The sequence below is a fragment of the Giraffa tippelskirchi genome, chromosome 6, assembly GCF_054371585.1.
Source record: "Giraffa tippelskirchi isolate mGirTip1 chromosome 6, T2T-mGirTip1v1.2.pri, whole genome shotgun sequence".
In the NCBI taxonomy this organism is placed as follows: Eukaryota; Metazoa; Chordata; class Mammalia; order Artiodactyla; family Giraffidae; genus Giraffa; species Giraffa tippelskirchi.
Genome location: NC_137280.1, coordinates 163031282 through 163056619, shown reverse-complemented (window position 1 = coordinate 163056619; position 25338 = coordinate 163031282). Strand labels below are relative to the sequence as shown.

Below are 25338 nucleotides of genomic sequence, written 5' to 3'. Positions count from 1 at the left end.
CTCTTCTGTGGTTTTGAAACCACCAAAGTTCTGAAAACAAAAAAGTTTTCTTCTTTCTAGCTAATTCATTTGCCCAAAACCTGACCTGAGCTGGTATAATGTCAATATAGTATTTATTTAACTCAATATGACTATTCTTACATTTCTCTGCCTAAATATTAATGTGCTTGATTGCAGGGTGCTTTTCCAGACCTGAATGTGCCATGCAGTTTGTGCATTATACTAATCTTAGAATTTGAAAAGTTCTGAGTTTCTGAATACATCTGGCCCTAAGGATTTCAGCTAAGGGAGTGCAGACCAATGTTTGCAATCCTTTTTTTTTTTTCCGTTCTCTTCTAAAGAGGGTAAATGGAAGAGAGAGAAGTAAGGAGGTGAAGCGAATTAGCACAAGGCGAGATGGGGCAGTAGTTTGGGGGAATTTGTGGAGAGAAAGAAAGGGAGAGGAGAGCTGCCTTGTGGAACTTTGGGATATGTTAGGAAGATTTTTAAGGAATTAGGTCTTGCTGCATATTATGTAAGGCAATTCCTCTATGCTACTAACTCCAGATCTACAATAAAAACTTCCATTATATTTTAGTGTTTTATGTACTTAGATTTTTATTTTGGATACATCATAGTGCTGAGATAAGGTTTGAGGGACACCCAGTACATTTCTGATTCTGTGCATGAAGTGAAAGTGAAAGTCGCTCAGTCATGTCTGACTCTTTGTGACCCATAGACTATACAGTCCATGGAATTCTCCAGGCCAGAATACTGGAGTGGGTAGCCTATTCCTTCTCCAGCAGATCTTCCCGACCCAGGGGTTGAACCCCAGTCTCCTGTGGGTGGATTGTTTACCAACTGGGCTCTCATGTTCAGTCCATGTTTATATCATGATTCTGTGCATGTTCATAAGAAATTACATATCTATTAGTGGTTTTTACTGAAAGGTGAACACTTAAGTGTATTCCTGTTCTGAGAGTTCTTTTCTTTTCAGAGCACAAGAATATGGATAGGTCCTTACCAGAACATAAATAAAACCTATCTAGATGGTTATGAGATTAATTACATAAGTTAATACATGAGACACCAGTTGAAGATAAATTTGGGCTGGTATTCATATATTATATGTTAAGCAATTGCATTAGGTACTATGCCAGGATCTTTCACCTATGTCAAATTCTAAATTCTAAGGAAATCTGAGTGATATTTATTTCTCTGTTGTATTTTAACCAAATGTTAGCATATTTTCCCATCCCCTGTATGGTATTGTCTTTTAGTGTGTAGTAGAATTTAAAGTGTTTCTGTTTTGCTTTGTTTTTGCCATATAATGGTTAATTTCCTAGAGTAAAATATCAAGATGATTGAATTTGTCATTTTTCTTCTGGACATTTAGCAATATGTAAACATGGACTTAACCATAGTTTATCTGGGTTGTTGGGAAATTGTCTCAACATTATTACTTAAAATTTTCTCACTGGTTAAAACAATTAGATTCTATCTTTGTTGTGCTTTCTGTGTTTCTAGTACTTTACAGTGTGGTAAGCAGGAATTTCAGAGCTCTGTTCTTTCAGTGGGTATTTTCTGCCTAGCTCTTGGGCAGAGCATGACTGCCTTCAAGTCAGAGAGAGAAGGGAAGGATTCATGCCAGGAGAATTAGTTACCCCATGACCAATGAGAGTCTAAACCCTGTGAATGGGGGAGTTAAAATAAAGAAAATCAGAGTTCCTGAATATGATGATGTCTTGATAATATTAGGTTGCTGTTCTAAATTAACTGTAGTTGGTATATCAGAAAAAAAGATTTGATACACTTAGTGGCAGGTACAGTGTCATTAATTTATATAATATGACAAGATAACTAGTATTCAGAAACATATTGGTAATTATTGAAGTAATTTTTGCATCTCTTTTCACACTATCTTGAGTAAATAGTTTTTGGGTATTGCCTAGGTAACAATATTTCAGTTTCATTCAAAATGATCACAATTATGATAGTAAAGAATCAAATTTCATTAAATCTAGACACGTCATACTTTTCATTTTAAAAGTTCAAAATATTTTCTCTTTTTAAAGGAATACCCAATCCTATGTGTACTGAAAGTTATCATGTAAATACAAAATCTTTTCCATAAGCTTCATAATTACTAAAAATTACACTAAGTACCTACTATGTGCCAAGGTATTGTGCAAGGGGCTTTAAATGCATTCTTGTAAGTCTCACAACAGTCCTGAGAGAGGGAAATTGTTAAGCTCATTTCACAGATGTGGAAATAGAGATTCAGGTTAAGGAACATGCTCACAGTCATCTAGGTAGTCAGCAACAGGTTCAGGGCTTGAACATGAGTGTATCTGACTGTCAAAGCCTTTGAAATCTCCCAAAATGCCATGCCACCTTCTCCTGCCATGTAAACAAATGATGGTAGCTCACAAGACGCGTTATGTGTTGAGTGTGTTTCAGAAGAAAAAAAAAAGCCTAAATCCAGATGATGACAGAAAATGACAGCCTATAAAATGTTCCAACAACTTGTAAGACTTGGGTGTTGTTTTTAAAGCTTCATGACTTAGAATGACTAACAAATACCCGGCAACAATTGCAGAGACAAGAGCTAAGATTTAACTGTTTTTAAACTGGACGAGTTCACGTTTCTTTCTGCGATTTACTTAGGCTTCTTTAAAGATCATGAGTATTCAGTGGATGTGAAGCAGATTGGAGCTCTGAAATTTGATCAGTGAGGCTGCTTTGGGATGAGTACAGGAGCGTAGATTTTAGCATACTCTCCCTTGTATTGCCAGTTCCAGTGTCATGATGGTGGCATGGGACCCTGTGGTTTGAAAGCAAACTGTTACTATACCCATTGTTTCGATTCAATGTAAATTATAATATTCGTTTTGCTTTGAATCTAATAGAACATTCAAAGGAGGCATAAGATGTTAGTACCTATCAGAGGATGATACGAGTTTCAGAAATTTGAAAAACTCTTTGCTGAATAAACTTCTCCTTCCTTTCAGACTGCTTGCCTTCCACTGACTCACTGGAGCACAGAGGCCTCTATGGTAGACTTGCTTCTAGGGTGAGTTACTAAGAAAAACAAGCATCTTACTTATTATAGTAATGCCTTTATGATACGGTATAAAATATAGTTTAAAAGGTTAACACATAAATTGATAATTTCTCCGGTAACCAAGAAATCCATTTTGAAGTTTCTAAGTACAAGTAAAGTACCTTATAAGGTAGAAGGTCATCTGAATCCATTTGAATCATTAGTCCCTTTGCATCTTCCTGTGAACACTTGGGCCGTTTTCATGGCTTTTGGTTAGTTCAGTGTTTTCTATTTGTCAAAAGCTACTGGTAACAGTACACTAAACCCCAGGCATTTAGTGTCTTCAAATGATTCATGGTTCCTTAGGGCACAGGGAAGTTTATGGTGGTCAGGTGTCAAATTTCTCCGTTAGCTCTCAGATCTTTTCTGCTATTTTGTGTTAAGTCTGGATGTGTACTCACTTCCCTTTTCTCTCAGGGAATTGAGCTGCCTTTTATAAAGCAGGGGCACCTTATAAATAAATATCTCTGTTGCTGCCCTGTCACTTCTAAATCCAGTCTGTTTCCTTCACCATGGGATATCTCCTGGCTTTTTCTAAAGGGATCATACCTTCTACTCTCGAATTCAGAAGTAAAATAAAAGGTGTGAGAGCTGTATAATTAAGGAGGGGAAAGGAAGGAACTGACATTTGCTGAGTACCCGTGATCTGCCTGCTGGCCAGGCCTTACATATGTTATCTTATTTGGTCTAGATAGACCCTAGAGACATTAAATCCACTGCGTTTATAGTATGCTGATGATGGCATCAGCTCAATTACAGGCTCTTCTGATGGTCTTTCTGATGAAAACTTTGGTTGTTTGGTGGGTGTATAATTGAGAAAGAGTGGAGGGGGATGTGTCTGTTGTTCTAGTTGTGCTGTGTGTTGACAGAGCGTGGTTGGTTAGTGCAATGGGGGTCAGAATGTCTCCAGAACGGCTTTGTTTCTGGGTGTGGGTATGGTGAGAGCCATGTGGATGGCATATGGAAAGCTTGAGGCAGTCTAAGTCAGCTCTTGGTGGGCTGTGCCTGGTGACTGATGACACAGTGAACAGACAAGGAGTACATTAGACGTTTCAACCACCTGGTTAACTAGATACTAACTTTATGCTCCTTTCCCAATATGGATTATAGTTTCTTTGAAAGGCTAGTTCCACAGCAGCGGGTGAATCCAGCTTTGGGGCCCAGTCTGGCTTGTCATATGTACGGGTATCAGGGGACAGTAGAGTCTAATAGAGAGGGTCAGTGTGCTGCCTCTGGAGGGAAGCTGCCTTGTACGGATCCTGGCCCTACCTCAAACTGCCTTGGGACCTTGGATAAGTCACTTAACCTCTCATAGAATCATCAGTTCTTTCCAACTATAAAATGAGTGTAATAATAGCACCCACAATGCATGTAGAGTACAAAACACAGAGCCTGGTATATTGTCAGTACTCATTTGTAATTTTTTTCATACTAATGGGCTTCTCTGGTGGCTCACATGGTAAAGAATCTGCCTGCAATGCAGAAGACCAGGGTTCAATCCCTGGGTCAGGTAGATCCCTTGGAAAAGGGAATGGCTACCTACTCCAATATTCTTGCCTGGAGAATTCCATGGACAGAGGAGTCTGGCAGTCTACAGTCCAAGAGAACAGCAACAACACTATTATTTTTAAATCTATAGCCCCAATAAAAATAAATCAACCTCATGACTTCAAGGAAGCTAATGCCATTAACATCAGTTCAGTTCAGTTCAGTCGCTCAGTCGTGTCCGACTCTCTGCGACCTCATGAATTGCAGCACGCAAGGCCTCTCTGTCCATCACCAACTCCCAGAGTCTACCCAAACCCATGTTCATTGAGTCGGTGATGCCATCCAACCATCTCATCCTCTGTCGTCCCCTTCTCCTCCCACCCCCAACCCTACCCAGCATTAGGGTCTTTTCCAATGAGTCAACCCTTCGCATGAGGTGGCCAAAGTATTGGAGTTTCAGCTTCAACATCAGACCTTCCAATGAACACCCAGGATTGATCTCTTTTAGGATGGATTGATTGGATCTCCTTGCAGTCCAAGAAACTCTCAAGAGTCTTCTCCAACACCACAGTTCAAAAGCATCAATTCTTTGGCGCTCAGCTTTCTTCACTGTCCAACTCTCACATCCATACATGACCACTGGAAAAACCATAGTCTTGACTAGACGGACTTTTGTTGGCAAAGTAATGTCTCTGCTTTTAAATATGCTATCTAGGTTGGCCATAACCTTCCTTCCAAGGAGTAAGCGTCTTTTAATTTCATGGCTGCAGTCACCATCAGCAGTGATTCTGGAGCCCAAAAAAGTCAAGTCTGACACTGTTTCCACTGTTTCCCCATCTATTTCCCATGGAGTGATGGGACCAGATGCCATGATCTTAGTTTTCTGAACGTTGAGCTTTAAGCCAACTTTTTCACTCTCCTCCTTCACCTTCATCAAGAGGCTCTTTAGTTCTTCTTCACTTTCTGCCATAAGGGTGGTGTCATCCGCATATCTGAGGTTATTGATATTTCTCCCAGCAATCTTGATTCCAGCTTGTGTTTCTTCCAGCCCAGCGTTTCTCATGATGTACTCTGCATATAAGTTAAATAAGCAGGGTGACAATATACAGCCTTGACGTACTCCTTTTCCTATTTGGAACCAGTCTGTTGTTCCATGTCCAGTTCTAACTGTTGCTTCCTGACCTGCATACAGGTTTCTCAAGAGACAGGTCAGATGGTCTTGTATTCCCATCTCTTTCAGAATTTTCCACAGTTTATTGTGATCCACACAGTCGAAGGCTTTGGCATAGTCAATAAAGCAGAAATAGATGTTTTTCTGGAACTCTCTTGCTTTTTCGATGATCCAGCGGATATTGGCAATTTGATTTCTGGTTCCTCTGCCTTTTCTAAAACCAGCTTGAACATCTGGAAGTTCAAGGTTCACGTATTGCTGAAGCCTGGCTTGGAGAATTTTGAGCATTACTTTACTAGCATGTGAGATGAGTGCAATTGGGTAGTTTGAGCATTCTTTGGCATTAACATTAACATTAACATCATGGCGTCTTAAATTTCCATATAATGCTAATTTATGCACTTAGTGATCTTAATTGTCAGGAAACCTTTCCTCATTTTTAACCTAAATCTTGAATGCTACAGATAGGTTCTCCTTCCTCTTGAACTACCCATGGAGATTGTTTTCCTTAGAGTCTTCATTTTCTATAAAATTTCTCCATCCTTCCCAGAAGGCCCAAATTTCATTAGATTTTTGGAGGACATGGAATGTAAGCTTAACCCTTGCAATAGCATCAATTTTAGTTTATTTTGTCACCTCAAGTGAATTCTTCAGAAGAAAATTGAAGTTCTTCCCCTTCATTTTTCATGACTATTTTATAACAGGAGGAGCCATATAGATATAAGCATGTGGCAAAATCATTTTTTGGTAAAGGCAGTTTGAAAACAAAGTTAAGGCTATTTAGTGGGGTATTTTGGAAAAGAGAAAAAGAAAAGTCATGTCAGCCCAAATTTTGTTTTGGGCATATTTAGGTGACAAAGTTATTTTATAGGAACTGGTTTTACTTCCTTAGTCTTTCCTTAATGTGGTTGCATAATTCATGTTCATGTTAAGTGTTATTAAAATAAATGTAACTGTTTTAAATTTGATAAGCACATAAATTCTTTTCTTTCAGTGGAAGCATATATGCCATGAAAAATTTCACTGTCAGACAATTCATATCAGCAGAGACAGATCTTATAAGATGGCTTCTTATTTCAGCTACAAATCAGAAAGGCTGCGTGCTGTACTGCCGAGAAGACGTGTGCATGCATTATAAATTCTCTTTCACATTCTAGAAATTACAACCAGGGACTTCAGGTAGTTTTGAAAGCTCTTTCAAATTATTAAATGCTGGAGACCAGAACTTTTCAAATTTTCATGCGTGGAGGAGTCACTCAGCGGATCTTGTTAGAATGCAGATTCTGATTTAGTAGATCTGGAGTGGAGCCTAGAAGTCAGTGTTTCTAACAAGTCGCAGGTGATGCTGATGCTGCTGGTCCTGGGTCACATCAAGATTGTGGAATTCCCTTCCTCTTTGTGACTTCTACCCATCTCAGAAACTCTGCAGGGTATTCTGTATCCAAAAAGTGGGGGACGACTGAAGTCAGTTAGAAGGAATGATAAAATAAATAATCACATAGGTAAATATGAGTCTCACGATAAATACTTGAGTCACTATAATCTGTGGTCTCTTGGGAGAGCAAGTGTGTCTGAGTCAGCTCTTCTGTGTTGTGGTTCCATTCTCCCAAGATTCATTATTCACTATTATTATTACCATTACTTTACCTCTGCCATTTCTATGTTTGGTTTCTTTCACAAAAGCTGAGAAGACAATGCAGGCTGCAAGATCCAAGGAGGTTCTGAGCTCAGAGAAAGATGTAGTCTTCATAGGAAAACAGATATCTGCCCTAATTTTTTTTGTGGGGTTTGTTTACACGCACACATTACTGTCTACTGTTTCTGTTTATACCAGAGTGCCTAAGATAGTGTCAGACACATAGGAGGTGTTTAATAATTTGGTGGCTGAATCCTACAGTGGCATAAGAATGCTCATGTGCACTAGAAAACGATTCTGAAGGAGGATGTGAGGTCTGTGCATTAAAGGAATAGCATTCTCCCCATTAGGGGAGAAGCAGGTTGGCATGGTGCCTCACTTCTTCACACCCAGCAGGGCTGGGGGATTGTTGTAGTTTAAATGTTAGTTAAATACTGGCCCACACTGTCCTTCAGGTTGAAGAGAGAAGCCAAATTGAGAGGTATTAAACATCAGAATTAGTTACCAAAGGCAGTAACCCTGGAAAACGTGAGAAAACTACTGCATAACTCTATTTCGGACACAACTGAGCGACTTCACTTTCACTTTTCACTTTCATGCATTGGAGAAGGAAATGGCAACCCACTCCAGTATTCTTGCCTGGAGAATCCCATGGACGGAGGAGCCTGGTGGGCTGCTGTCTATGGGGTCGCAGAGAGTTGGACATGACTGAAGCGACTTAGCAGCAGCAGCAGCAACTCTATTTAAAAAGAAAACAAAACCAGAAAAAACCTCAACTTTTGCTTGGTTAGATTTTGTTGAAAGTTTAGGAAAAGGGATAGTGCCTTTAAAAAGGCTTGAAAGAAGTTTCTAGAGAAGTTAATTAGTAATCTTTACTATTATGGGAATAATAGTAACTTTTACAGCTTCAAAGGGGTCTGCAATGAATGATTAGAAAGTTACTGTTCAGGGCTCCTCTTGCTGTTTGAAAGAGAGGCTGCTCTGGTTTTTCAGTGTATGGGCTGCTCACAGGGGGCCGGTGGAAGATCGTCTCATTATGCCCAGTTGAAAGGGAGCTGCTGGGAGTCAAGCTATGTGACAGAAGTGTGCCTGTGCAAAAAGAGCCACAAAGAGACATCCTTCCGGGAAGATAATACAAGAATCAGGGACCCCAAGGCTTTCCTTTGCTTCACGTGAGTGTGTGTGAATCATCAACTGCTGTTACAGTTATTTCAGTTAGCCCAGATTGTTGACCAAGTTGCCACAAACCATGAATCTCTAGCAGGCAGTGTTTTCTGTTGGTATTATTGTTTGTTTGTTTTATTGTGGAAAACAACCTATGTTTTTTGTAAAGAAGCATAATGTTAGAGTAATAACTGATAATGTTAGTTTGGGCTGGTATAACAAAAATACCATAGACTGGGGGTCTTAAACAACAAACATTTATTTCTCACAGTTTTGGAGGCTGGGAAGTCCAAGATCAAGGCACTAGCAAATTTAGTGACTCATGAGGACCCATTTCCTGGTTGATAGGCAGCTGTCTTCTTGCTGGGCTTTCACATGGTAGAAGGGGTGAGGGAATCTCTGGGGTCTCTTTTATAGGGCACTAATCCCATTCATGGGGGCTCCACCTTCTGGACCTAATCACCTTCTGAAGACCCCACCTCCAACTACCATCCTATGCGAGACTGAAAAGTGAAAGTCGCTCAGTCATGTCTGACTCTTTGCAACGCCATGGACTATACAGTCCATGGAATTCTCCAGGCCAGAATATTGGAGTGGGTAGCCGTTCCCTTCTCTAGGGGATCTTCCCAACCCAGGGGATCGAATCTAGGTCTCCCACATTGCAGATGGATTCTTCACCAACCACCATTAGGTTTTGGCATATAAATTTTGGGAGGACACAAACATTCAATCTATAGCAAGTAATGTTTAAAGACCAGCAAATAACAAAGCCAACTTTTAAGAACTGATTTTAAATTACATCATAACCTAGCTTGATTAAACAAAAGGTAAGCATCTGTGTTATATCTTTAATATACATTTTCATTTGTACATAATTGTAACCATATAGGTTTACTTCGTGTTTCTGACTTTCGCGCTTGGCTGACCTCTGAAGTGGAAGCTTAACCTCCTTCTTTTCTTTGTGGCATTGTCCCTAAATGAGGCATAGAACTCACAGGAAGGATCATGGAAGGACCCTCTCTTCACCCCAGACGGTAACAGGCTCTAAGCCAGTTCCCAGGTGGCGCCGTGATAAAGAACCTGCCTGCCAGTGCAGAAGACACAGGAGATGCAGGTTCGATCCCTGGGTCATGAGGATCCTTTGGAGTAGGAAATGGCAACCCAATCTTGTATTCTTGCCTGGAAAATTCCATGGACAGAGGAGCCTGGCTGGCTACAGTCCATGGAGTCACACAGAGTCGGACACGACTGAGCATGCACACACGTATATGTAGGCAGAAGGCAGGCTGAGTGGCCTATGAGTTAGGGTTCTTTAGTTGCAAGTGACAGAACTGACCCTAGATTATTTGAGGAATAGGGAATTTATAGGAAAAATGTGGGAAGAGGCAAAGCTCAACAGGAGGTCTGGAACTCCCAAACTTGGAAAAGGATAGACCCAGAGCAGCTCTTGGGGTTTGGGCAGCAATCTTGTGGCATTGTTGCTGGAACAAGAGAGCCCAGCTGACTTTGCTCCTTACATCCTCCTGCTCAAGACTCAATTCCCACAGAAGCAAGCATGTCCTTAGCCCTTAGCTAAAGATGGTGGAAGACACTTTGTTCCCCAAAGACTTTATGCCTTGGGGGAGCAATAGTTCCCTAACACAAAATTGAGATGCAGTCATAGAAGGAGGAAGGAGGTCAAGTGGGTGAGAAAAACAGGTGTACAAAGTTGTAAAGAATAAGCAGGGACTGAGAAGGTGGTTCTTCCTCAGTTCTTTCCGTTGCAGGGTGGATTTTGAGTCTATAATCTAGTTGTTGGGCTCTGAGGGCAGGCCTCTTTAACTGTGTTGCTCATGTGTTCAGCTTTAATAAATGTTACTTTCTCAGTGGGTACCATTGCTGAGGAGATGCTGATTATTTATTTATTTTTAAAATTTGATTTCCATCTTGTATCCTGGAGATTTGCCATCCTTGTAAAGAAAACTAAGGAAAGATGTCAATAACCTTGCTTAATGCTCCAATAAATAGTATTTATTTGGTTGTTTCAAAACCATTTCCTTCTTGGTCAACCTTTGCGTTCACAGTTGCATGCATGCATGTGCGTGCGTGCACACACACACACACACACATGCCACATATTTCTGGGAAGTGGTTCCAGACACATGGTGGAAACAGTGAAGGCGATGACAGGACTGTTTCCCAGGTGCCATGAGCATATTAATCATCAAAGAGGAGAAGGAAAAAATCTGAATTTTTGTGATTCTTGAGCCTTTGCTTGCAATTGATTAGGTCACATGGATTAAGCATGATTGGCCCTGCTGGCAGTTTTGACTCTGTAGTTGATGATGAAAAAAAAATGCTTTTTTACTGGAATTCATACACACATTGCCCTATCCTATTCTGCAGTATGTATGCAGCATGTAATCACACAGAGTCATTTTTTAAAACCAGCAAATTCTCTTCTTTTAATTTTGTGTAATTCTAAGCAAGATTTAGTTTTTTAGCTTAAAACAAAATTGTTGTCTAATTGCTTTTTGAAAAGCTTGTGGCAGTCACAACCCAGCTGAGAACAAGTGGCATAATTCTAAGGGTATTAGGGGATATATAACCTCAAAATATTATTTCCATCATCCACAGGTGACCGTTTCCCTTAGTAACAAGGGTTAACATTTATTGAGCACTTGCTATCTGCCAGGCACTATGATAAATGCTTTTCATGAAAAAGGGAGTTTAATTTCCACTAAATTTTAAGAGGTCTGAACTTTTACTGTCTCAGTTTTACATATGAAACTGAGGCCCAAAGAGATAAAGTAATATTTAACAATGAAGCCTCGATTTAAACTCAGAAAGCTGACAGACTTTTGTTTAAACACCATGCTGTGTTTCTTTTCATGCTGTGGGGTAAAATTTAGAAAACAAATTGGCTTTTATTTTTTCCATTTATTTTTATCCCACGGTCCTTCTCCCATTCAAGTTGGAGTCTTGTAGCATTTGATGCTTGGAAAGCGGTCATTATAGTCAAACCCCTTTGCAGGGTAGTCATGGGAAGATAGTCAAATTGTTGGCTTTCGTGTTTCAGAATGATTCAAGCATGGGATTGGATGATGTGGAATGGTACTAAGGATACTTTGTTAGAGTCAGGACCTCCCACTCTTATAATGTTTGCTGATAAGGGAGGGACCATGTATAGAAGAAAAGGGAATCAAGCTGAAGCTGGAGGGATGCTTCATCCTCCAGGGCAGGTCTTGAGAAGGGGATTTGAGGATTAAGTCTTAATACAGGGGTGAGAGCCATTGATAGAATGCTCAGATTTGCCACTTTGTAAAAGAAGGGTTTGAAATAGATACTAAACTCTCTATAAAGTAGAAAAGTCCTGTATCTTATACATCTGAGTTTTGCTTCAGAGTTACTCCCTCTGAACTCCAATAAGTCTACCAAGTCCTTTACTTAGAAGTCTTATAAAATCCATTAAAGTAGGAAGAAAATACCTGATGGCTCAATTGAGGTCAAATCAAATTAGCAGGAAAACCAGTTTTCTGAACTGGCAATTCTCACTTTGCATGGTCTAGATATGTGTGAGTTTCAGTTACCACCACTTCCCCAACAAAATGGTTCAAATTTCAGTATTAATCTCAAGTAATTGTCCACAGGATAAATGTTGCTGCTAGCTCTCCAGCTCACAAATCATGACATGAAAAACAAATGCACCTTTCTTTATGGAGAAGTAATTCTCCACTGGGCTTCCCAGGTGGTGCAATGGTAAGGAATCTTCCTGGCGATGCAGGAGTCACAAGAGATGCGGGTTTGATTCCTGGGTTGGGAAGATCCCCTGGAGATGGAAATGAAAACTGCTCAAGTATTCTTGCCAGGAAAATTCCATGGACAGAGAATCCAGGTTGGCTACAGTCCATGAGGTATCAAAGAGTTGCACATGACTGAGAGACTGAGCAAACACACATAATATTCCATTGTGTATATATGTTATGTCTTCTTTATCCATTCATCCACTGATGGATACTTACATTGTTTCCATACCTTCAGTTCAGTTGCTCAGTCGTGTCCGATTCTTTGCAACCCCATGAACTGCAGCATGCCACGCCTCCCTGTCCGTCACCAACTCCCGGAGTTTACCCTAACTCATGTCATTGAGTCGGTGATGCCATCTAACCATCTCATCCTCTGTCATCCCCTTCTCCTGCCTCCAATCTTTTCCATATCTTAGCTATTGTAAATAGTGCTGCAGTGAACATAGGAGTGCATATATCTTCAGATTCATGTTTTCATGTTCTCCAGATGAATATGCAGAAGTGGAATAGCTAGGTCATATGGCAATTCTATTCTTTTTTTTTTTTTGAGTAATTTCCATCCTGTTTTCTGTAGTGGCTGCACCAATTTACAGTCCCATCTTCAGTGTACAAGTGTTCTCTTTTCTCCAAATTCTCTCCAACATTTATTATTTTTTATCTTTTTGTTAATAGCCATTCTAATATCTGTGAGGTCATAGCTTATTGTGGTTTTGATTTGCATTTCCCTAATAATTAGTGATGTTGAACACCTTTTCATGTTCTTGTTGGCCATCGGTATGTCTAAGTGTCCTTCGATGGATGGTTGGATAAAGATGTGGTGCATAAACACAGTGCAATACTGCTAAGCCATAAAAAGAATGAAATCCTGCCATTTGCAACAACATGGACAGCCCTTGAAGGTATTACGCTAAGTAAAATAAGTCAGACAAAGACAAATATCATGTGATTTCACTCATGCAGAATTTCACAAAATGTAATAAAGAAAACAAACTCATAGGGATCAGGCTAGTGTTTACTAGAAGATAAAGGGGTTGAGAGTGGGCAAAATGGGTGGAGGGGGTCAAGTGCATGCTGATGGACTTCTGGTGATGTTCACTTTGTAGTATATATAGATGTAAAATTATAATTTTTCATATATGTATGAACATTATGATCAGTGATACTGATCATGTGATCAGTCACTGATCAGATGAACCTTATGATCAGTGACAATCACATCACTTCATTCAGTGCCTGTCACTGATTGGTCACTGTGCATATGTTATTCAGTTCATTCGCAGATAGCAAAGTACATAGTGATGTTCTGTCTTTGTCATCCAGTAATAAGCTCACATGACTTTTTACAAAACTAGATCCTTAAAACAGGGAACTGGCCAACAAAGATGAAAGTGCAGCGAAGAAACAAACAAAAGACTCTGGAAGTAAAATTGGAAAGTGGTTGTGAACAATAGGATGAAGATGTCCTAGAGAAGTGACGATGGTTAAAAACAAAACTCAAAACAAAAATCTCACATTAAAAAACTCTCGGAGTAATATTCCATTGTGTATATGTACCACAGCTTCCTTATCCATTCATCTGCTGATGGACATCTAGGTTGCTTCCATGTCCTGGCTATTGTAAACAGTGCTGCGATGAACATTGGGGTACACGCGTCTCTTTCAATTCTGGTTTCCTCGGTGTATATGCCTAGCAGTGGGATTGCTGGGTCATATGGCAGTTCTATTCCCAGTTTTTTAAGGAATCTCCACACTGTTCTCCATAGTGGCTGTACTAGTTTGCATTCCCACCAACAGTGTAAGAGGGTTCCCTTTTCTCCACACCCTCTCCAGCATTTATTGCTTGTAGACTTTTGGATAGCAGCCATTCTGACTGGTGTGAAATGATACCTCATTGTGGTTTTGATTTGCATTTCTCTAATAATGAGTGATGTTGAGCATCTTTTCATGTGTTTGTTAGCCATCTGTATGTCTTCTTTGGAGAAATGTCTGTTTAGTTCTTTGGCCCATTTTTTGATTGGGTCATTTATTTTTCGGGAATTCAGCTGCAGAAGTTGCTTGTATATTTTTGAGATTAATTGTTTGTCTGTTGCTTCATTTGCTATTATTTTCTCCCATTCTGAAGGCTGTCTTTTCACCTTGTTTATAGTTTCCTTTGTTGTGCAAAAGCTTTTAATTTTAATTAGGTCCCATTTGTTTATTTTTGCTTTTATTTCCAATATTCTGGGAGGTGGGTCATGGAGGATCCTGCTGTGATTTATGTCGGAGAGTGTTTTACTGAGATGGATGAAACTGGAGCCCATTATACAGAGTGAAGTAAGCCAGAAAGAAAAACAACAATACAGTATACTAATGCATATATATGGAATCTGAAAGATGGTAACGATAACCCTATATGCGGGACAGAATGAGAGACACAGATGCATGGAACAATTTTATGGACTCTGAGGGAGAAGGTGAGGGTGGGACGTTCTGGGAGAATGGCATTGAGACATGTGTATTGTCATATGTGAAACAGAGCACCATTCCATGTTCGATGCATGTGACAAGGGCTCGGGGCCGGGGCAGTGGGATGATCCAGAGGGATGGGAGGGGGAGGGAGGTGGGTGGGGGGTTCGGGAAGGGGAACACATGTAAACCCATGGCTGATTCTTGTCAATGTATGGCAAAAACTATTACAATATTGTAAAGTAATTAGCCCCCAAGTAAAATAAATAAATTTATAAAAAAAAAAAAAAAACTCTCGGAGATATTATATATTTAAATGAAGCAACAAAGAGTGAAAGATTAGAAGTTGACCCAAACTTAGAAAAGAATGTAATAACTCAGTAAGACGGAAAAGATATTTGCTCCATATCCTACCATATAATGAAAAGGCAAGCACTGTTTAAACTACTTTTGATGAGATTCTTACAAAAATTTTAAACACATTTATTTACATTTAAACACATTTATTTACATTTAAACACATTTATACACATTTAAACACATTATTTCTAGTGTTTTAAATTACAATGTATAAAATAAATATTAATTTTTCTTTTGTTTTAATTTCCCTATGTTTTTATAATTGACAGTAAGAGGTGATATGTCATTTTGGCAAAAATTTCTAGAGGTGATGGAACACTCAGAATTTCTCATTGATTATTAAGATGACTTGCATGGTCATTTATATGGTCTCACACTGAGTAATGTGAAGACTATCAGTATCTAGAAATGTTCCTTTACTGAAATATTTAAAAACCAACCTCAAAATATCTCCATCTCAAAAAACTGTACGCCTAAAAATTCTCATGCTGTTCTCAAGAGTTGTCCTGAAACTGTTGTTCCATGCACACAGTGGAAGAGAAAAATGGGCTGTGAACTATGCTCTGAGGCCTTAGGAGTCCTCTAGGAGCACGCTTAGTGAGTGCCTTCTCTCTGACAAACCTTCGGTGTCCAAGGGTCCTGCTCGGTTTTTTAATATGTGGTTGTCATTGCTCATTTTTGGTGTTGTTAGCACATTATCTCATAAGTGAACCTATGGTCATTGTGTGGGATGTTCACAAACCCAGTCACTGCACTCCAGTCATTACTACTCATTCTCCCTGTCATGTTTTATGTGGGAATATGCCTTGTGGGACAGGAAACAATCAGACACTTATATTAACAGAGAGGATAACAGATGTGCTCTTCTTTTATTGTCTCTGGGGTTCTTTTAGATCATCTGAAAGGGCTACATGAAGTTTAAAAATATTTCACCAAAAATGCTTAATGCAAGGAAAAGTTGTGCTTTCCACACATGATGTTTCTCAAGACAACCTTCAAATGTTCCGAGAAAAAAGAAAGGTTAAAACTTTTAAATAGAGCGTTTACTAGGTGAAAAAGCATTCCTTAGAAATTCTTTAAATATGCTCTTATGTGTAATTATCAGTGACTTTAAGGAAAGGAAGAAAAAACAAAAACAGAAATTGGGGAGATGGATATTTGTTAAGTAGCTTATAAATCCTAGTCTTTTACAAGACTGGTAAGTTGGTTTTATAATTACAGGAAATGCATATACTAGGTACGAAAGTGGAGTCACTCAGTCGTGTCTGACTCCTTGTGACCCCATGGACTGTAGCCTACCAGGTTCCTCCGTCCATGCGATTTTCCAGGCAAGATACTGGAGTGGGGTGCCATTGTATTCTCCAATATATATGTGTGTGTGTGTTATAAGACACCACTGAGAAAAGTCATGCAACAGGCTGAAATAAATTATTTAAAAAAGATATATCTGTCAAATATTTTATCAAGAAGATGTAAAAAAACTCCTGCATATCAATAAAAACAAAGACAAGCAACTTTATGAAAATGGGAAAATGATTAGGTTAGGCACTTCAAAAAGAAGACAAGCAACTGGACAATAAACACATGAAAATGGGATCCAAATCATTTGCCATCAGGGAAGTGTAAATTAAAATCACAATAAGACAGACTTTCAAAACGGCTAAAATGGCTTCTGTTAAAAAGGACTTACAACACCAAATATCTGTGAGATATGCAGAAACTGGACCTTCTAAGCATTACAGGAGGGGTATAAAATGGTATAACAAGTTTGAAAACTGTCTGGTACCTTTTTACAAAGTTAAACATAAATAATACCTATATTTACATAATTATACTCCATTGTTTCCTACGCAAGAGAAATGAAAACTCACATCCACAAAAGACTTGTACAAGAATGTTCATAGTGGTTTTATTCAACAGCTCAGTTCAGTTCAGTCGCTCAGTCATGTCCTACTGTTTGTGAACCCATGGAATGCAGCACGCCAGGCCTCCCTGTCCATCACCAGCTTCCGGAGCTTATCAAACTCATGTCCATTGAGTCAGTGATGCCATCCACCCACCTCATCCTCTGTCGTCCCCTTCTCCCACCTTCAGTCTTTCCCAGCATCAGGGTCTTTTCCAATGAGTCAGCTCTTCGCATCAGGTGGCCAAAGTATGGAGTTTCAGCTTCAGCATCAGTCCTTCCAATGAATATTCAGGGTTGATTTTCTTTAGGATGGACTGATTTAATCTCCTTGCAGTCCAAGGGATTCTCAAGAGTCTTCAACACCACATTTCAAAAACATCAGTTCTTCGATGCTCAGCCTTCTTTGTGGTCCAACTCTCACATCCATACATGACTACTGGAAAAACCATAGCCTTGACTAGATAGACCTTTGTCGGTTTTATCCATAATAGCCCCAAACTGGAAATGTCTCAATGTTTAACAACAGGAGAATAAATAAATAAACTGTGGTATTTTCCTACAATGGAATACTACTTAGCAAAAAAATAAAAAATAATGAACTAATGGTGCTTAATTATATGGGTGAATCTCAATATGTGGAGCAAAACATTCCAGACTCAAAAGAGTGTGTACTGTGTGATTCCATGTATATGAAATTCAAGGAATGATAAAACTAACATTGTGAGATTTTGAAATCAAAACAGTGCTTGTCTTGTGGTAGGAGGATGTATGAGAAAATTTCATAGAGAAATGAAAATCTATATTTTTATTTAGTTGTTGGTTACATGTGTGTTTACATTTATGTATTTAACTTAAGGATTTCATAGCATGTAAGTTTCACCTAAATAAAATTAAAACTTTCATTGATTCAAAGATTTCACATTTCTTGTAAGTAACAATGATCAAGATATTAGATTTTAAAGAGTAGTAGTTGCTTGGTTACTAACATCTACTTTTATCTTATTATGCAGTTTCCCTGTCAGATTTAATCTTTGTGGTTTTTCTTGAGATTTGAATGGGGTTCTTCACAGGAGAGTATTTTCACCCAAAATGGGACTCTGGTGTCAAATTGTAAATTGAAAATCAAGATAAAACAACATAATCTAAGTTCTGGAGCTGAAAAATTGGCACTTCTTTGGAACATTTGTAAAATATGTGAAAAAAATGTTTAATCTGTGTGAACCTTGCCCACAAACACTGTGCAGGGAGTTGATGAATACATGGAAGTTGTCATTGAAAAAAGGTAACAAGCGCAGAGCAGCTATTTGAAATAAGCATCCTTTTTCAGTTCTACCCCTGATCTTCTGATCTATAAGATCAGTGATCTTTTTCAAAGGTCCAGGGGCTTTTTCCATGTCAGTAATGGTTCTGTGTAGTCCATGGCTCTATTTTCATGAATGCAAAAAAGGGATCTAAAGAAGGTGGGCTAAACAAAGTGGACTCTTTCTGTTTGGGTGCAAAGAACACAATGGGTAGAGACCAGTTATCAAATCTGTCTCATTGCTTGGCCCAAGCTAGGGAAGAAGGCTGGGTAGGTACTGATGCAAGGAAAATCACTCGACAATATTCTTCTACTGAGTACAGGCTAGTGTCTTAAAAGGCTCTAGGTGATCTACGTCTTATCTTTCAAATCTCTTCTACTCACCTTTACTTCAATCATGCTGGCCTCCACAGGCCAGGTATGCTCTTATCTCAGTGCCTTTGCACTTGCTTTGCCTCCAATTCCTTTCCTCCAGATAACCATGGAGCTCACTCTTTCATCTCTTTGAAGTCTTTGTTCAAATGCCATCTTCTCCGCAAGGCCTTCCCTGATCCCAGTAGTTAAAATTGAACATCTCCCCTTTATTGGACACTCTGTATTCCCCTGTTCTGGTTAATGTTTTTACCCTAGCACATCACCTCCTCATATTTTATACCATTTACTTATGTGTTTAGTTTATTGTTTATCTTCTCACACTAGAATGCAAGCTTCACAAGGATGAGTACTGGAGCAGTGCCTAGCTCAAAGCAGGTACTCAGCATATATCCAAAGATAGGGTGAGTGAATATAGCCGGGAAAGCGCCTGTGAGTAAGCCTGGAGATTCTTGATCCAGACTATCTCAGTGGAAATCTGAATCTGCTAATTCCTGACTATGTAACCGTGATCCAGTCACCTACTATCTGTCCCTCAGTCAAATGGGTATCTACGTCACATGATTGTGGTGAGGATTAGATACTGTAGAACATTTAGGACAGTGTCTGGCATGTTTAGGTGCTCTACAAATATTAATTATTGTTGATACTCAGTAATCTATGGATAAATTTTCTTCAGGTCAAATGTGCTGTTATAAGGGAATTTAAAATGAGGGGGTCTAACCATCTGAGAATTTAGAAATAAATTTTCATACAGTTCTATTTTCCCAGCAAGCCCTTTCACACACTGCCTATTGCATTTCAATTTATTCTCTCAAAAAATTCTCACATTTGAGACCCAGCTCAAATGTGACCTTCTTGGTGAGGCCACCCCATTTTTCCCAGGTAGTGTCAGCTCTCTGCTTTGAATACGAAGCATTCATTTATTCATCTGTTTATTTTGCAAACATTTATTGGACATGTAATTGTGTGCCCGATGAGGCACTCGGGATATAGGGAAGACTAAGATGTGGCTTTGACTTTGACGGGTATGTAGTTTGTTAGCAAATGCAAACATACACAGAAACCAGGGCACAGTGGTGTCATGGGTTCGTTGGCAGGTAGAGTGCCTATCTGTCCAATCTCTGTTCTGTCCCCTGGAATGTAAGCTTCTGTAGCCAGAATCTCTACATTTCAGTTATTCTTTGTGTCACAATTCCATCTAGAGTGCTGGTCTGGCACATGACATGTACTTAAATGTGCTTATTGAAATAATTGACGTAATTGGGGAAAAGGAGAAAGGCATAACAGAAAGACGAGTAAAAGAAATAATGATGTTGATGATATTAACAGCTAGTCCTTATTGAGTGCTTACTGTGGGTCAGTTACCGATCGAAGTACGTTGCATATTTTACTTCAGTTTAACCTATACAACAACGGAAATGGCAAGGTATGATCATTTGTATTCCAAGGTTGAGGAAACAGGTTCAGAAAAGCTAAGCAATGTGTCTGGGGACAGAACCATGGTTACACCTCAGCGTGGTTTGCTTCCAAAGATTATTTGTGCCTGCTACTCTATACATTAGTAGGATGTTAGCTGGTGTCATTCTGGAAACTTTTTGTGGTCAGGTACTTGTATCTGAGTATTTGGTATTTCTTCTCCTGCTATTTTTCTTTTTCCAAACTCTTCAGACACAATTATGGACATAAAGATTGTGGATACATGGCCCCAGGGAGTCGTGTTTCAATTAGCAAAGCTGAGGCCAGTGTGCTCAGCTTTCTGGACCCTGACGTACCTCTTCTCTTCTTTTCCTTTTTTTCAGTGTAGTTTAAAATGTGCTGATAGAGAATTGGACTGCTGACAGTAGCACCAACCTACCCATCAAAACGAAGGAGGCAGTGGGGAACAGTTAGGAAGAACATAAAGATATTCCTTTCCATTTCTTAGAAGCCTTTACTGGCGGAGAGAGAGCCAGAATGATAGGAGATAGTCCAAGGGGGCCTTGCCTTTCATGAGTTTAAAGGTACTTAGTGTGGGGTGAAAAGTTATTTTTCTTTCTTGGCTTCTCTAAATAAGGATAGACAGATCATATTAGAAAACAAAGGAGGATTCTATCTCAGCATCTGATGCAGTGTTGGGCTTGGAAATTATTGTATACTCTGATATATTTTAATGAGTATCTATTTAGTTGAAATTTATAAGGGAACATAAAATCAAGTAGTTTCAATGTTCACAATTAGGTAAAATCCCTATTTTTCCTCTCAAATGAGCTAGTCAGGGTGAGAACTCGAGTTTATTTTAGCAGACTTAGCCCAAGAACACTGTGACTGCAAGATGCCAGTGGCTAGCTGTTTGAGGAGTCAGTACACACAGAACAAAATAAGTATCTGCAAGGATCTTTGGCGAAAAAATCAGCTATTTCTGTTACATTAGTTAGGAATAGAAATAGCAGCATTTGACATTTTAAGCAAACCCAAGAATGGGTTTACTTTGAGGCCAATGCATTATCATCTTAAGTTTAATAACTTCTTCAGCCCTGATATGGACCCAAAAAATCAATTAATTTAGAGCACATTCCAACAGTCAGCTTGTAAATTGTGTTCTTATTATGATTTCCCCCAATAAAATCTAAATATATTAATATTTGCAGAATTATTGTAAAAGGACAACTTTGATAACACTAAATGAAATGATAAGACCTCTGATAGTAAAATTAGAGTTATGCATGGGGGAAGATAAAGCAATTCTAATGTAATGGCTATTAGAACATCGGGATTGTTATTATCGTAGAATTGCTACTATATCAATTATATGCTTTTCGATAGCAAATCTTAATATGTTAATTTATTAAGATTTGCTATCAAAAAGTATAAAATAACTATGTGGTGTCTATGTTAAGAGATTGTTGTATTGAGACAATTTTTGTATTTTTTGTAGACAATAAAAATTATGTTCTTAAACATCAGATGCAAATGTCTAATTACATAAGCTTATATTAAATCCAGCTTTAGCATAGTTTGAGTAGTTAAAGTCTGACTGACTCCGATTTGAAGATTTCCATGACCATTTCTCCTAGAACTCAGCTGATGCTCTTATTATACTTCTTTCCATTCTTGGAGCAGAACTATGTTAATTATTTATTTTTATAACAGAATACAAGCATCGTGAGATTATAGGTATGGAGAATGTGGTATGTCTTTTTAATGTCAGATTGTAACAGGCATTCAAAAATATTTTCTGAATGAATGAATAATAACTTGAAGGTACATCTTCCTATCTGGTAATCATAATCATTATATTAGCCAGCAATTACTGAGTGCTTACCATATCTTAGGCATAACATCTTTGGCTTTTTATACATCATTTCTCATAGAAAGGGAAGATTAGAGAGTTTTAAGTAGCTCATCCCAGTTCAGGCGGCCAGCAAGTCTAAGCTCAAACCCAGCTTCTCTTCGCTGAGTCTTGCAGAAGCTGTTCCTTCTCCTTGTTCTGCAGGATTTTTCCCACCCCTTTTCTGTTCAGTCTCACAAGTAGCAAGTTCTGCAGACTGGACACCACTAGTTGAGAGGGTTGTCCCAGCCCTGCTCCCCGTCCCTTCTGTGGGGTCTGATCTCCTCCTCAGCTCCAGGGCCGTGAGGTGGCTTTATCAGCCGATCATCCTCCTTCAAGCCGTTGCTCACTAGTGGCCCCTGTGATCTGCAGATAGCCTCTCTTCCTCCTTCCCTGCCTGTGTGCTGAGCTAATGCCTTCCCAGCAGCATGATGTTTTCTGGGCCCTCATCAGCACTTTCATCCAATTGAAGGGAGACACTATCGGAACTGCTTGGCAAATACCATTTTTAACTGGAAGTCTCTTTGACTTTGCATTTTTAATTGTATTAACAACAGTGGACCGGAGTGACTTAAAAAATGTTTATTACTTGACCTAGTTGAAGCCTTGTTTACTAAAAAATATTGAAAAATTAAAATTCACTGTTAAGTCTCCCTTTGCCCTTTGAGCCACACCAAGCCAAACGTCACCAAAAAGACCAGGTTTGGGTTTTGAATCTAGAATGTTTTGAATCGAAAGAAATAACTTACTTGTTCACTTTTAGTATGTCTGTTTATGGTACTGGATTCCAGTGCCATTGTTTTGAATGTGTGCTTTCATGCATATTTACTTACGTGCTTGCCAGAGCATGAGGTATCAAACGTGGAGGAGACTGCTTAGGGTTATGTGATGTGGGACATGGTCTTGGCTTCTTGCCTTTGTGTTTCAGTGCATGAAAAACCTTCATCTCAATGCAGGGTACTCTAGCTCTTAAGTATATCATATTGCTGCTGCTGCTGCTGCTAAGTCGCTTCAGTCGTGTCCGACTCTGTGCGACCCCATAGACGGCAGCCACCGGGCTCCGACGTCCCTGGGATTCTCCAGGCAAGAATACTGGAGTGGGTTGCCATTTCCTTCTCCAGTGCATGAAAGGGAAAAGTGAAAGTGAAGTCGCTCAGTCGTGTCCGACTCTTAGCGACCCCATGGACTGTGGCCTACCAGCCTCCTCCATCCATGGGATTTTCCAGGCAAGAGTACTGGAGTGGGGTGCCATTGCCTTCTCCAATATCATATTAGTGATACATAAATATTAAGAACAAATACATAAATATTAAGAACAAAATGTGCTATGAAACTGTTTACTTCAACCAACTATCAAGTAATGAACAGTGAAGTTTTTAGTCTGTTTAATTTAATCATTACAGTTAATTCCCCATTAAAGAACAAATCAATATGATTCTCCCCACCTCAATATTTTTTTACCCTAAAATAGAAAACGCTTAATTTTAGGTAGAGTTCTTTCTCCAGCTTGGATGCTGCTGGGTTGAACCTATAAAGAATGAAAAGTAATTGGATAATACAGTTATTTCATAAATTGAGAGACATGTGGCAGCTGGGCCAATATTGCTGACTCAGCATTCCCTCCCTTCATCGAATCCCATTTTCACTTGCAATAAAAAGCAAGTTCAGATTTTCATACCCCGAACAGACTTTGTTTTTGAAAATGATATGAAGACATGAGCCTGTTGCCAGAGGGAGCAAGACCCACTGGTCCTGTTACCACAAGTGCAGTTTGTCTGGAATGCTGGACAGCAAGGAACATGGTTGACAAAACCAGGCCTAACTTGGTGTGAAGGCTCCAGTCTGATGAAACACCTCTGGAAATGTGCCCAGTGGAAACTCATAATGGCATGGGTATAGTTCCATGCCAAAGATTTTTGGGAATGGGGCCAAAAACATCTTCTGTAAAAGGAAATGAAAGAGGAAATAACTTGTTATTCCAAAGGTGTGAGAGGTTGGGTGAGAGCTGAAAGAAGGGTTGAAAAGAGAGAATGAGAAGTGAGCAGAGAGGGTGAGGATATGCTGAAGAGGGCAAGGGAGCAGTTGGGGCTGGAAATTTTAATAAGCTCACAAAGATAAGGAGGAAATAGGGGCTGTTTAGAAGGTAAACACACCGTAATGCAAGGAGCAGCCTTGCCAAGAATAACAACAGCAAGATAATTAAAGGAAAGGGCTAACATAAATGTGAGGAAAAGGAGAAAAGTGCTGAACAGGTCTTAGATATAAGAACATTCCAACTCAGCATTTTGTACCTGACAACATAAACAGGAAAAGGAAAGAGAGGCCTCCCACAGCTACGCACAGAGAGCCCACACCCTGTGATCTTGTATTACCACTCAGATTTCTGTTGACTCAGGTACAGTGGGATGCATTGGGCGGGGTGACATTATAACCTCAATTATTTATCTTTCTGAGTCCTGTATGGTTTGTATATTTGTCAGAAAGCCATGATAGCAGGGTACTTAATTTCCTGAATTATATTATTTTGCAGTGTTAATATTTGTCATTTAGTAGTCTATAAAATCAAGTCATAACCTTCTTTATACCTAAGTTTTTTTGAGCTCTTTTCTTTCTAGTTAATAGACTACCTGAGAAACAATTTTAAAAGGTGATCAAGGGAAGCCTGGCGTGCTGTAGTCCATGGGTCGCAAAGAGTCGGACACAACTGAGCAACTGAACAACAGGTTTATTAAGTGAAGTCGCTCAGTCGTGTCCGACTCTTTGTGATCCCATGGACTATGGAATTCTCCAGGCCAGAATACTGGAGTGGGTTGCCATTTCCTTCTCCAGGGATCTTCCGAACTCAGGGATCGAACCTGGGTCTCCCGCATTGCAGGCAGATGCTTTACCCTCTGAGCCACCAGGAAAGTGTGCTTATTAAGGTTTATTCAGTAATGTGTTAATCACACACAGCATCATATGGGGTAGTACCCCACTCCGTTCTGTTCTGTAAATAATTAATGTCATACTCTTAATTTGTGTTTTCCTAGTTCTTGAGCATCTCACAACCTTCTTTCTAGAATAACAATTGTTCAGAAGATAGGATATATGAACAGGGAGTTATTAAGATAATAGACAAAATTAATAGATACTTTGTAGTACAGAGATTCAAATTAAACTTCTAATTTAGTCAAATGAAAGAAATGTTGGGGTCACTTCTCTAAATCATTACCCCAAATATTTGGGGTACAACTTTGTTTATTATGAAAGAATATACAAAATGACACATGTATATATGTATTTTCCTATGTCATAAAATTTACCAAATGTAATTTTACTT

The 25338-nt window shown here is 39.2% G+C and overlaps 1 long non-coding RNA gene across 1 annotated transcript in view; it reads left to right on the top strand.

Annotated features, from left to right (window-relative positions):
• The first annotated feature begins 8368 nt into the window (after positions 1–8368).
• LOC145509596 (uncharacterized) overlaps positions 8369–25338 on the top strand; it is a 150892-nt gene continuing 133922 nt past the window's right edge. Inside the window, exon 1 of the long non-coding RNA XR_014056229.1 lies at positions 8369–8549. This is a non-coding gene — a long non-coding RNA (uncharacterized LOC145509596). The remainder of the gene's footprint in view (positions 8550–25338) is intronic.